Source organism: Hirundo rustica, chromosome 7 (assembly GCF_015227805.2).
Source record: "Hirundo rustica isolate bHirRus1 chromosome 7, bHirRus1.pri.v3, whole genome shotgun sequence".
Lineage (NCBI taxonomy): Eukaryota > Metazoa > Chordata > Aves > Passeriformes > Hirundinidae > Hirundo > Hirundo rustica.
Genome location: NC_053456.1, coordinates 32,787,369 through 32,800,865, shown reverse-complemented (window position 1 = coordinate 32,800,865; position 13,497 = coordinate 32,787,369). Strand labels below are relative to the sequence as shown.

Here is a 13,497-nt window from a genome sequence, read left to right as displayed (position 1 = left end):
TAACTTAAGAGTTAATGGAATACTAGAGTTTTAAGTGTGTTTTAAATCTGTTGAGCAAACCCGGAGCAATGAACAGAAGTCATTGCTGTGCATTATTCTTTATCTTTTTCTCTGATTTGAATTTTGAATGCTTTGGCTAAGCAGCAGTACGGCAGGACTCAGTCTATCTCTTTTATTTAAATAAATCTGAATGAGCGTTTTCAGGGTAAATATTCTGAGACTTCCCTTTCTGAAACTGAGATTTTTATATACCTGATTAATTCTGACTGAAATATCTACTGTGTTCTAGAAGTCCTCCTCCCTTTTTCTTCTTTCCCAGGCAACAGGAAATTCCCCATAAATTTTAGAGGAGTAAGTTATGACTGATCTCTGTAGGTTTTTGATGGGTGGCTGTTGCTCCCTTGGCTCAGGGCCTTTTCCTTGCTGTCACCTGCATGGCCTTCACCACAGGTGGTGATGCGGCTCCTTGACTCCACCAGAACCGGAACAGGGATGGGATGGGCAAAGCGATCTCACAGGCTGGGTCTTGCTTGAGACTGTCCTCTCCTGCAGGTCCTGAAGCCACTGCAGAACCTGGCAGAAACAAAGCAGAAAGGATTTATTGAGGAGGCTTTTTTTACAGTTAGGTCTACGCAGAATATAGCAATCTTCATAATGAATTTAGTATAATACGGAATAGAGAGAAAAGGGCAAGTATTTAATCAAACAGCATTGAGTCCCAAAGGAAGGATAAAATCAGTGAGAAAGGAGTTGCAGCTTGATTATTAAAGATTTATCACCCAATTTATTCACTTTATTTCAGACAGATTAAATCTTAAAACCCAGCTATCACCATGCAAATATCAACAGGATTAAGCATAGAATCTTTGGAGACAAGTATTTAAGTCAGGCAATTTAGCCAGCCAGTTAAAACTTTTTCTTCTGAAACACGCCTTTCACCTCCCTGATCTGCAATGCAGATCACTTGTGTTCAGTTTGACCTGCACGGATAATTTCCAGGATGTGAAACGAGGTAAGAATGCCTGCAGAGTTCTGCTGAGGGGATGGGACATCTGTATTTTGAAAACGTGCCTGCAGTGATCCTATACGTAAAACTACCGCCACTGTGTCTGTCTCCTGTTCACTGAGGTGTTGATCTCAGCATTTCCAGCTTTTGTTGGTTTGGAAGACAGTCAACCACTTCTTTCCAGGTTCAAGGCTCTGGCTGCTTTGGCCTGAGGAGGTAAGTGTCAGAACCATCCTGCCTGCTCAATAGTTTATTAAAACCTTTGCCAAAGCCAGAAAGGAAAACGTCAGTGCAGCTGCAATAGAAACCTGGGGGATCAGCGAAGCCTTTAGGACCATCTGGGGTGCATTCAGTCCCTTTCTGTGATTTTTGCTTAAGGGTCACAGAATAGATTTACATGGGAGCAATAAGGCTGGAAAAGCCCCCTGAGGTCACTGAATCCAACAGTTAACCCAACACTGGCAATGCCACTGCTAAACCACCTCCCCAAGTGCCACATTCATGTGATTTTGAATGCAGCCAGGGAAGTCAAACCAATTTCATCCTTTCAGCCCAGAACTCATGTGGGGAGGCAGCTCTTCTGGGTCCTGCTTCCCTACTTCTTTATCCCTATGTCCATCCCTGGGTAACCAACTTGCCCTTTTCTGAAGAAACCAGCTCCTTTGAATTGTTTTTCTAGCGCTGCTGTTTGTTTTTGGTTTTTGTGTTGTCATTCATGCTGCAGCTGCTGGGGTTGCTTTTGTTATTACGGCTGTTAATATTGCATGATCAAATCAATTGTTAATTACCCAGCCTCTGAAGAGCAGGCACGGGCTGCTCACTTCTCCAGCACACGTGGGAGGCTGTCAGGGGCAGCTGGGACCTGGTGTCAGGTCAATCGTGCACTGGGGGCTTGCATCAGGAGGTGCTTCTGGAAGGGAGGAAGCAGATCCAGCATGGAGAACGTTCCTCAAACGGCTGTGTTCCTCCCTGTTGCTGAAAGGTCCCCCTTGAAGTGTCAGCCTGGCTTGGCTGTAGTCACCTGACAGGTAGAAGTGCTGCCAGCTCACGTTTCCCCTTGTGCAGGAAATACTTTTCCACCATAGGTCAGTCTAAAACAGTGCCCTGCACTGTAGGACCTGTTCAGAGATGTTTACAATGTGCAAAATCAACTGTATCAGTGCTCTGGGATGCTGATTTTGGTTTTTGTCTCTCTCCCCTCCCTTTCCAACTGCACCCAGCTGTCTCTGAGTACTGCTGCCTGCCTTGGCACCCTGCTGTTATTTAAGGATAGTTGACGCAGATTTGTTGTTTTCACTTATTTTTTTTTATGAACACTGAAGATATTTTGCCTCCTAGGCAACACACTTCCCCCCACCCCCATTTTTAGCTCTCCTGACAGTATTAGGGAATACTACTTAAGAAACACAGAAGGGAAAAACTGGAGAGCAGCTTGATGAGTGCTGCTCTCCTTTGAGGGCAGACAAATCACTCCATATGAAATTGATGTGATATGACAGCATAAAGAGCAAATGTAATTTCATTGTGCATTATTATTTATTAGATTTGTAACAAAACTGCAGTTACAGAGGAGCCTTGCTCGTTCAAATATGCTGAGACAGGAACAGTTTGCACACAAGTAAAAGTTAATAGTGATGCAGTGGAGCTGCTGCTAACACAAAAACGCATTCGTTAGAGATAGGGGTGAGGTTTTACTACGAAGTAATGAACCTGTGAGTTAAAAGCATGTCCATTAAGTTCCAAAACCCGGTTGTGGTGATAGTGGCCCCAGAACAGCAGAGGTGGCAACAGAACTTCAGCACAATGACATTTCTTAAATGTCTTCAAGTAATTTCTGTTAAGGAAGTTCTGTCTGCAGATGGATGTCCCATCTATTGTTTCTACTTCTGCTGATAAATAGAGTCAGTGAAATATTTTTCGAGACCCTTTTCTAGCTTTGCCCAAACCCCCTAAAACCTCTAAATACTTCTATGCCGGTGTCACAGTTAGCAGAAAGGTGAAATAGCAGCAGGCCAGTACAAAGCTGACATGAATTAATTTCTCTTCCCTGATTCTCTTCAAATGTGTCCCCATTTTTCAAGAATTGAGAGGCTGCAATGTTAGAAAATGCAGCAGCAAACAAATTATGTTTTAACAATTATGTTTTAAAAATTCTCCTTATTTTTGGAAATACAAATTTCCATTTTCTCCTTGAATCTTACGTCTTAGACAGTAGATAACAAGAGTGGAGGATGGAGAGAACTAAGAAGAAGGAACCTGGAGAAGATCAGGCTGTGCCTGCCTTTTAATCTGCATGGATTCTATTTCAATTGCAATCATTTAATCTACAGAAGCAAAAATTGCACTGATGAAATACAACAGTGCTCTCTGGCAACTGGCTTCTGGGAAGACACTCATTCACACAGGGGCATCACTACTGCAAGGAAAGAGGAATCCTTCCTGGTCCACTCACTTTACTTCAAAAGGGGTGCGAGGGGAGGCGATGACACGCTCTGGTGTTTGGTGGTTTGTTTGGTTGTTTTCCTATAGAGAAATTTCACCTTGAGAACGCTTTCACTTAGAAATCAAGATAGCAGGAATCTAAAAGGAGCTTGCAGAAGGATAACAAAAGTCTTCCATCATTCCAATTAAATAAGTTCATCCAACTTTCCCATTTCTCGCAGCTTGAATAAGTAAGACACAGACAAGTGCTGTGGATAGTGGATGTATGGGATCATTTCCTTGTTCCCCTGACGCTTGACTGCCAGGCAATGGGTGGACCTGGGTGGACCTTGGCATACTGCTGGAGACTCTGCTGTGTCTGGGGGAGCTGGGACTGTTGGCATGTGCTGGAAGCCGTGGATCCATCCTTGGAGGCTGGAGAGGATTCGCATCCCCACGGCTCACAGCGTGACTCAAGTCTGCAGGCACAGCAGGTAAAGCGCTCTGGGCTCTCATTCTCTGCTGTTTTGTTCCTGCTAAAAAATCAGCCCAATGTGTGTGTTGGAAAAGAAGAACATCAGCGTGAAGGAAGAGCGAGTAGACTGTGCTGGAGCTGGCCCATACTTGTAAGTATAAGTTAATGACCAACTGTGATCATAGGGGAAACTCATTTTCTTGAGAGCATACTTTAAAAAAGAGATATAAACACTGTCGTGTGGTAATCAGGCGCTGCAATATCCATGGTAGAATGCCAAAGTTCCAGAGATCTGACAAATCCAGCATTTGTTATTTACCTATCCAAAACGCTTTGCTTTGAAAAAGCAGTGCTGAGTGCCAACCAGGAGGGTATTAATTACAAATTCAGTGCAACGTGCAGTCAGCTTCAGCACAGAGCTGACTGCGGCTCCACTTATAAGGCAGAAAGTATATTAATTGGTCCATAATTCAAGCTGTCAAGAGAAGCACCTACATTCACCGGTGGATTTTGGGGGGTGAGTTGAGGGAAAGGAGCACTTACCCTTGAGAACTGCACAAGATCATTTGTGAAGTCATTAGTCTTATGAATTATTTTGACTGTTATTGTTATTAATTATTTGTACTGAAGTAGCACTTGGAGAAAAGAGTTATGCTAAAAAAAATTATCCTGACTTCTTCTAAAGCACACAATAAAAAGGCAATCTTTCCCCTGAAGAGCTTTCAGTCTTAATGCCACTCTATACTCACAGCGTTCATCATTTCATCTGGTATTTCCATCCTCTTTTATTCTGGTACATAGCACCTGAACTTCTTCCTCAGAACTGTGTTGGTGTTTGGCAAATCTGAAATTCATGTCTCTGCGCTTCTATGTCTGACTATAGTTTGCTTTTCCTCTCCTCAGCGGTTCTTTTTCTCACAGTTAACACTCCCTTTCTCTTAGTTCCTTCTCTCCTTTTCTGTAATTTCTTGCATTGTCTCAGTCTCTATTTTTAAACCTTTGTCACAATTCTCTCATATTTTCCATGGATGCTCTTCTTACTGACGTTTTCCCCTCTTGGTTCTTTTTGCCGTTTTGGGGGAGATCTGTGAACAGACAACTCCTGCCATCATCTGTCCAAAGGCATTTTTCTTAGCAGAAAACTCTTCTGTCTATAACAATCCTGGCTCTGAGCTGTTCTATCCCCCTTCACTTTCCATATCCAGCAAGAATCTGCCAACAGGAAAAGGTCGTGTGGAGGAAGCACACCTCTTAACAGAGAAGGTGATTGCATTGTGTTAAGGAGAGGAGCCTTGCCAGCAGGTCGAGGGAAGTGATCCTGCCCTTTCACTCACGATTTCTGGGATCTGGGGAATCTTCAGTGCAAGACACCTACACTGAATTTACTTGGGATAAAATCTGGGTATTACAGACTTTTATAAATAATAAGCATTGGGAGCTCCCTGGCAAAGTCTCAGTGCTGTCTATTGGATCGTCGTGAAGAAAAAGAAATTTGGTAAAAGGACCAAGTTAAGTGTCAGCAGCTTGTCCCTCAGCTCTGCTGTTAATTGTGGTGCCTCACTGTAGTTTGTTTGTAATAATTCCAGCTGTATTGCCGGGGTAGCCTTTAAACAGAACTGCTGTTTTTGTCACAACAGTTATTGTTCAAGAGCTGCATTTTTCAATTAGGGGGAATAATATGAGATGCATTATCTGTGACAATCTCTTTTAATGATAATTAGTCCAGTGTATGAAATTAAAGATATTTAAATAATTATAGTGTAATCAAGTCAAAATTACTGATGTCTTTATTTGAGGCTAGATTATGTGGAAAACACCACAGGAAAATTAGTGCTTTGTAATCTAAAAGGCACCAGTATTCGATAGTACATTTGCATATATAGCATCAACTAAGTTTGGTTTATGCTTTCCGAAGATTTAAAATATGAATGTCATTAGGGCAGGTTTCAGAGGTTTGGGTATGACAGCAACTCCTACGTGGTTCAGTTTGCTGGCACTTCTCTGCGTGTTTGGTGTGGTGGATTTGCAGCATAAAGGTGAATTTAATGGTGCTCAACAGGATGGCTCAGAAATATCTGCGTTCTAAATTCCTGTTTATTGGATTTTCTTGCAAAAGTTTGACTTTTTCCGGTTCCCTTCTCCGCTTTCTTATCTGGTGCTGCACAGTCCTTCATCAAAGATGAATAAACAAAAAGACCAGGGAGCCCAGAAACATCAGCTCAAGGGAAAAATATTAATTTTTGTTTTATGTGGGGAAAAAGCCCAACAACAACCCCCTGCAAAGCAAGTAAACAAAACCAAACTAAACGTAAGAAAAATTTAAAAACTCACCACACGTGAACCCAAATTTCACAGCTACTCCCTCGCTCCACCTTCTTTTCAGACTTTGAAGAAAACAACCTCTTGTGCAATTCCTTACCTTCAGCAGCAGGTGCTGACTCACGAAGCCAGAGGAGGGCACAGTTCAGGGGTCTGGCAGAATTCCTTCTGGTGGGCTTCAGGCATCAAAGAACTGGAAATAGCTGTTTATTTATGTGGATGAACAGGATGGTAAGGAAGTGTATTTTTTTTTATCATTTGACTTGACTGCAGAAGCTTATAAAGGCTATGTTTATATTTTATTTTCTTGAGGAACCTAATTACCTGAAGTAACGTAGAATATTGGTGGCAAAACCTCTGTTTTCCAGCTGGGCTCTGAATTTTGAAGGGGGCTCCTGAGGGACGGTGCTGATACTTTTGTTTGGCAAGTTGAGCACCGAGCCCGTGCTGGGGGTACAGATGAGGGGCTACAGAGATGCATTTCCAATTAAAACTTCTTTCCAACTTGCCCATGCACACAGAAACACTTGACCCTCAAGAAGGTAACAGGCACCTGGTGATTTATTGTAGACTAAAGTTCATTCTTTTACCTGACAGAAAAACATTCGCGAGTGCAAAGGGACCAATGCAGAGAGAACTGACTCCATTAACTGCAATTTTTCATCCACTTTTCCACATCAGCAGCAAATTTACCTTTTCCCTGGGGTTTGACGTTGAGTATCTTTAGTGTCCTGAAGGTCACAAGTGTTTCTCCAGCCCCACGGGTGCAGTAACCAACAAGAAGAACAATCCACGCAGGATTTTCTTTCCATTACGCAGGTGATACTGGGAAGAAAGGGAGGTTTCTTTGCTTTCATTGTGGTTGTTTAATGTGCAATTTATTTCATAGTTAGTTATTACTAAAAAATAATTGGAGATGGAAGAAATACTAGTTTTACAGCAAAGACAATGAAAAAAAACCCAGGAAAGTAATTTTAGGAATTGAGATAAGGTTTTAAAACAGGATGTTTCTGTGTTTGGACAATTCAGTTTGTTTTACATGGAGATCTCTCTGAGGAGCACCCCCCACGCCACCTCCAATCCTTTGAAAGCAAGATGAATAACTGGATTTCTCCCACAGAGGCATTCTGCAGCTTTTACTAGATGCAAGCATATTTCCAGAAAGTTTTGAATTGCTGAGAGGTAAATTGATTAAATTTATCCTAAAGGCCCCTTTCAGCAGGTTAGGAAATGGATCCCCTGGTTTTGGTGTGTCACACAGAATGGTTTGAGACCTGACCTTTTAACGTGTTTTATCAATACAGCTGAATAATTTCTACTCTGAATTTATTTACTTCTTCAGTGTCTTGCTTAATTTTATTTGTAAATCTATTATGTTTTGTTCTTTTGCTTTAAAGTCACAGTTTTTATATTCAGTTTTTCAAATGCTTCAGTAGTAACTTCTGTTATCCCTGACATTTCTGTGTCACCTTAATATGAACTGCTGCAGTGGGAAACTTAATCCTCTAATCTGTCTAGCTCAGATGCATTGTTCTTATAGAGACATTTTCTAATTCAGTGTATTTATTAACAGCTCTCAGCACTCTGTTCACACTGGCATCTCTGCAATAGGAGAAGTTTTATTCATGGAAGTTGTAGTCAAAGAGTGCTGTTATGTCTGGTTCCACTGGCTGGAATGACAGTGCTGGTCCTTGTGGTTGTAGGGCTCAGCTCTCTGCCTTTTGGCTGAAGAAGCTGTAGGATGTACATAAATGTATATATATATACAGATATGTGTGTATGTGTCCAGGTTGCCAGTTTATCAACTCTTTTATTGGAAAGCAGATGTAACCCAAACTTTCCTATGTTTTCCTAGGAATCCTAAAAGTCATTTGTGATAGCTGTTCAAGGAAACAAACCACTCTGACAGTTTTGGGGCTTTCAGAGGGGTGCTCAGTTTTCTGGAGAGACATTTTTTCTGGTGTTTTTCCAGAACCTCAGATTTAGGGGGTTGGAACATTTCTGACCACACTTCTATTATTTTATTGCTTTATTTCTCATCTGTTGAGTCTCAAAATCATTGAAGTTGGTTGTGGCAAATAATTTGCTACTGTTGGAGTTGTAAAACAGATCTGGATGGGCTTGCAGGGTAACTGATCTGCCACTTTCATTTGAATGCTGGAAAAGACACATAGGAAAGTGTGAATATAAAATATATAGAATTACTCTCATAAACTTGTTATTCTTCTTAATAAATATTAAAAATAAATATAAAATTATTATTATTTTAAAGTTAAAAAAAAAGAATTTCTGGATCTGCAGGTGTTTTTAAAAAAGTCAACCCAAATTGCTTTATCGTACGTAGACAATCACAGGATGGGGTGGAAGATCATTAGTGATATGATGTGGTTTACACAGTTCAGCTGGAGATTAATGGAAAAAAAGCATCATGATGTTTAGGAAGGGGATTGAATAGTACATAGGAAACAAATACTGCATCCCCATGAAACTAGGATTTGTCTTACTCATGATTATTCCATGTTGGAAGCATGATAGAAAAGTGTCTCCATTCCTGGTATAACAAAACTTTCTTCACTCTCTCTTTGTTTTAAGAAAAAGCCCAAAGGATGAAAGGTTTTACACACAGTCTCCCAGAAAGAAACAGGATGAAAACATCCCTCAAGCTGCAAAGCAAGAAGGTCCTCAGCACTAAAAATGTTTTCTACTACCAAATGCTCTGTAATCTGAAAACTAAAAACAAGAACAAATATTATTTCTATTTATTGGTCTGTGTGTGCTATATTATAAACACATGCTCAAAGGTTTAATTTTTTTGTTTTTGTTTCAGAAATACTCATTAATGACTATGATTCATTGCGAAGATAATACAAACTGATTGGGGAAAAAAGATAAATTTACAACGTGCAATTGTTTTGAATAATGGAAATTCATTTTTCTGAAGAGTTGGCACATTCATTAGGAAACCCTTTGATGTTTCTTGGAGGAAAAAATCAGTGCTGGTTGGTTTCATCCTTTATTGACAATGGCATTTTGGATTTGGCAGTGTCTGGGGAACTCTTTTCTGCTGAAGTTGTTGGCATACCCACAGAATGATGTTATTGTGGAGAAAAAGTAATTTCATTTTAAGGCCACTGAAAACTGCGTGAAATCACAGAAGAAATATCTGCTCATGTTGCAACTTAACATGCTAAAAACGCTGCATGGAGATTGCTACAAAAAAGTATATTTTGACAATTTTGGAAATAATGTGTTTAAAAGCACTGTTACCAGGTGCTTTTGTTCCCCAGTAAATTCAAGACATCTATTTTGTATCATTGAGTCAAATTATTCTTTGTCACTCCCATACTTTCTCTCTTCAGATTTCCCCTAAATTTGCTGCTCAGTTTACCTGTATCTCTGTGCTATTTCTTCCAATTGCAAATGACTGTCAATGCAAACCTTCCACATACATATTTGTCACCATCTCTGGCAACTTCCCTACTTAAAATTTCTTGGAAAGCTGTACAACAATGCCCCTACTAAAAATAATTGTGTAAGAGTCCTGTGGCACCTGTGAGAACCAGAAATACGTGACAATTTGTCCATACATCTTCAATTTACTAAGGTTTTAGGTAGCTTTGTGCAAAATGAAAACCCAAAACTATCAAAGAGTACACAGAGAGATTCTGGCAAATCTGTTGGTGATCAGATATTTCCTGGTACCAAGCAGGTATTTCCCTTTGCAAATTAACACGAAATATAGTTGAGATGTGAAATTCACTGGACCTGAGTACTCTGCACTTGTCCATTACATTGATAATTTCTGTTCTCGCTGACCCTTACTAGGGAGTTACTGAGCCTAGTGCCATAATTTGGAGGAAATAACCCTTATTAAATGAGGAATTGCTTGTGAGAATGAAGAATTCATATAGCGGTATCTTTCACAAGATCAGATCTAATAAAAGGTCAGCTGGTACAATTTCTTATGTAAAAGAGTTTTCCAGACTGCTTCTCTTTCTACTTGTGCTGTTACCTAGGCTGTCATCAGACTTCAAAGAAATTCATTATTCTTCCAGCTCTTGACTTTAAACGAAATGCTTGCTGAACCTAATTGATGCTGCAAAATGTCTCTTTGCAGGGTAAAGAGAATTGTGCAAGAGTAATTCAGTCTATTGAGCTGCTCATAGCCATTGTGTTTGACTGTGCCCTACTGCCATTGTATTTTTTTTCTGAAAAATATTGGAAATCATTTTCACTGATGGAACTGATGGGAAATAATGAGTCAATCACATGAGAGAGAGTGGGTTCAGTAAGCTCAATGCAAACTATTGTGAAAAGTTCTAAAAGTCTCTTTTGTCCGCAAAATGTCAGCAGGATTTTTTTTTTTTCTCCTCCTCAAGGTTATTTTGAAAGTAAATACTTGAGGCTGGCATGCAGTCTTGACTATTCTGAGAGCCAGTGAAGAAAGAAACAAAACTATCTACAGTAAGAAACAAGCAAGCAAGAGGAATGCATAAGGAAAGGCGAAGGCAGTCAGTTGTGTGGATTCCAGGTAAGCTGGTGTAGGGTTTTTACATCTGCTCATGTAAAATGGCAACTTTGGGTCTTGGAGACCCTGATGGATCTTTTGGATAAAATGGGGAAACAGAATTGCTGCCAGCTTCTTTCTCTTTCCCCTTGGCAACCTGCAGGAGCAAACACCTCGTGCCAGCCAGCAGCAGTTCCTGCAAAGTAATTAAAGTGCAAGTGCATAAGTGAGTCCAGTGGCTACTCCGACCGTCCTGCAGAGGTTTTAATTTTGGCTAATGCTGAAGTGTGCCCTGGTAGAATTTGATCCCATCAGTGCCGTATTGAGCTCTACTAGTCACAGTGGCAATGTTCTAAGGCCTTGTCCTTGTTTCTGTTCTAAATCCCTCTTCTGAATGAATGGATGCCTCTCATTTATTTTGGTTAAAATTTGTCTGCCTGGTCGTGGTCCATGAACAATTCCCACTCTACTGCTCTTCAGCAGTTTGGCTCATCCAGAGCATAAATCTGAGTAAATTTTAGTTATTTTTTCTTGAATTAGTATAGATTGCTCATATACCAGGGATTGATTTTGAATGATAGCTAATTATACCTTGGTCCTTATTATAAAACTGACTCAGAAAGTTAATGGCCTTCATTCCTATCTTGGTTTGGCAGCATGTAAAGGCTAAGCATTGAATGTCCACTATCGTTTTAGAGTGAGTTTTACTATGGTTTTAGTTTTAGGTTTTAGTGTTTAGAGTTTTAGTGAGTTTTTAGTATGGTTTTCTGCCCTGGAGTTCCTTTCTCTTGTCCTCTCACTTAACAAAGACAAAAAGCTTGCAGAGCCTGTCTTGATGCACGAGGTTTTAGAGTGAGATTCCTTGATGACAGAATGGTTTTTACTTTGCTGGAGATACAATTCCTAAAGATGTTGACTAGGGAGGAAATTTTTAGACATGAGAGAAATACTGTGGCTCATTTCCCCCCCACCACTGTCCACCAGGGCAATCTCTGTGCTTGTGACTGCTGTAATGCATCCACATGCAGGGTACTATGATACTTTTATATCCTTCTGATGATCGTTTCTCCTCTCCTTGTGGCCTTAAAAAAAAAAAATCCCAACCTTTCAAAACTGCTGAGAATCAAACTGCAAAACATGGGAGAGGCTGAAAAGTTTGCTGCCTTCCTACCAATTTCCTGGCAAATGAGGTACTGTGCTTGAACCTTGATTTTTCAGACAAAGGCTGTGAGAACAGCAAGTGGCACGAGGTGAATCTGTTCTTGTGTCTATTACTTCAGTGAAAATGGAACACATGGTACTGATGCCTTGGGAAGGCTGACCTGGAACAGAGACTGGACAGAGCTGGAGAATAAAGTAGATATTTATTAAAAGGCCTTTAGGGTACACCTTGGGCAGGACAAGAGCCTGGCCAGGGCTACACCAAGGGTGGACCCAAAATGGTCACAAAATGGAGAAATGGTCACGAGGCCTCATACTTTTATAAGTTTTGGTGCATTTGCATATTGGGGTTTAATTGTCCAGTTACAGCCTCAGATTGTGACGTCCCATCCTTCTTGTTTCTCTCTTCAGTCCATCATTGTTTGTACTTTTGGGCCTGAAAACTTGTAACCTTTGTCCTTGGTCTCCAGCAGAAGTTTTTTTTCTGTCCTCCTGCTCTGTCAAGAGCTGACTGACACTGAATATGAGGCTGAGAACTGCAACCCTAGGCAACACAGAATCTGAAAAACATGAAAGCTAAATCTGAAGGCATCAGTGCTGCATCCCCTGAGTACCCTTGGAATGGGTAAGAAGTGCACAAGGTGGAGAAGCTGCTGTGTTCAGCACCAGCGGCTGGAGTACGCACACCAGCTCCTGAAAACTGCTCTGCTGAGCTCGGACACTTTCTTCCTGCTGTCAGGGGCTCAAAGACAGGGATGATTGTTACCAGCTTTAATAGAATCGAGAGCAAAAGGATCCGGAGACACTGCGTAGGGGAGGTGGCATTGTGGAGGAAGCGCAGAGGGTGCCTTGCTTGTTGGGTATCTGGATTTAGAATTCAGCATTCAGTGAGGGGAGTAACCAGGCTGAACCATGAGAAATACAATTCTTTCCAGTAAATTATATAAAATACAAAAAATAGGAAAAGCAGGTAATTTAACTCACCCTTCTTATTTTAGGCCTGCTGCTATTCCTTTACAATAGCAGGCTGCGTAATAATTCATGAGATTAACCTGCTGCTAAGCCACCTTTCACAGCTCCTGTTAAAAACTGACACCAGCATCAAGGGGCAGATATGAAGCACAGGTCCTGCTGCAACCTGCAGGTCTGTGAGCAGACAATGGTGTTGCATGATCATGTAATTTTCTGCACTTGGAGTCCCTTTCTCTTGTCCTCTCACTTAACAAAGACAAAAAGCTTGCAGAGCCTGTCTTGGTGCACGAGCTGATTTTTCTCTTTGCTGATTTTTCTCTTTGCAGACTTGTGAAATTGGGTATGCTGGGTATGAAACGCTGGCCTTTCAAAAGTACACCCTGTGTAAAGCCTGCTTCAGTGGTAAAACAATTGTGATTTTCTTGGTGAGATTCTGAAATTAGGTCACCCAGTGAGCAACCATCAGAGAATCAACCCTTGGGCTCCTAGTGCCTAAGAACATAATATTTTATTGAAGGACTCATTTCCTAGGGGTCACTAAATGAAGCAATGTTAAAAAACTTAATGTTTTTCATTTAAGAAGGTGTCCGAGGGAAGATAGGTTCTGTTTTCAAAAAAATTTCCAGCAGAGATCCA

The 13,497-nt window shown here is 40.8% G+C and overlaps 1 long non-coding RNA gene across 6 annotated transcripts in view; it reads left to right on the top strand.

The window, feature by feature from the left end:
- LOC120755492 (uncharacterized) overlaps positions 1-13,497 on the top strand; it is a 47,886-nt gene that overhangs the window by 19,093 nt on the left and 15,296 nt on the right. For 2 of the 6 annotated variants that reach the window (XR_005701792.1, XR_005701790.1), the window contains exons 2-6: positions 320-351; positions 3,670-4,053; positions 6,286-6,452; positions 9,049-9,220; positions 10,601-10,752. This is a non-coding gene — a long non-coding RNA (uncharacterized LOC120755492). Of the gene's footprint in view, positions 1-319; positions 352-3,669; positions 4,054-6,285; positions 6,453-6,902; positions 7,041-9,048; positions 9,221-10,600; positions 10,753-13,497 lie in introns of all 6 variants that reach the window. The other 4 variants (XR_005701793.1, XR_005701794.1, XR_005701791.1 and 1 more) reach the window with 4 other exon arrangements.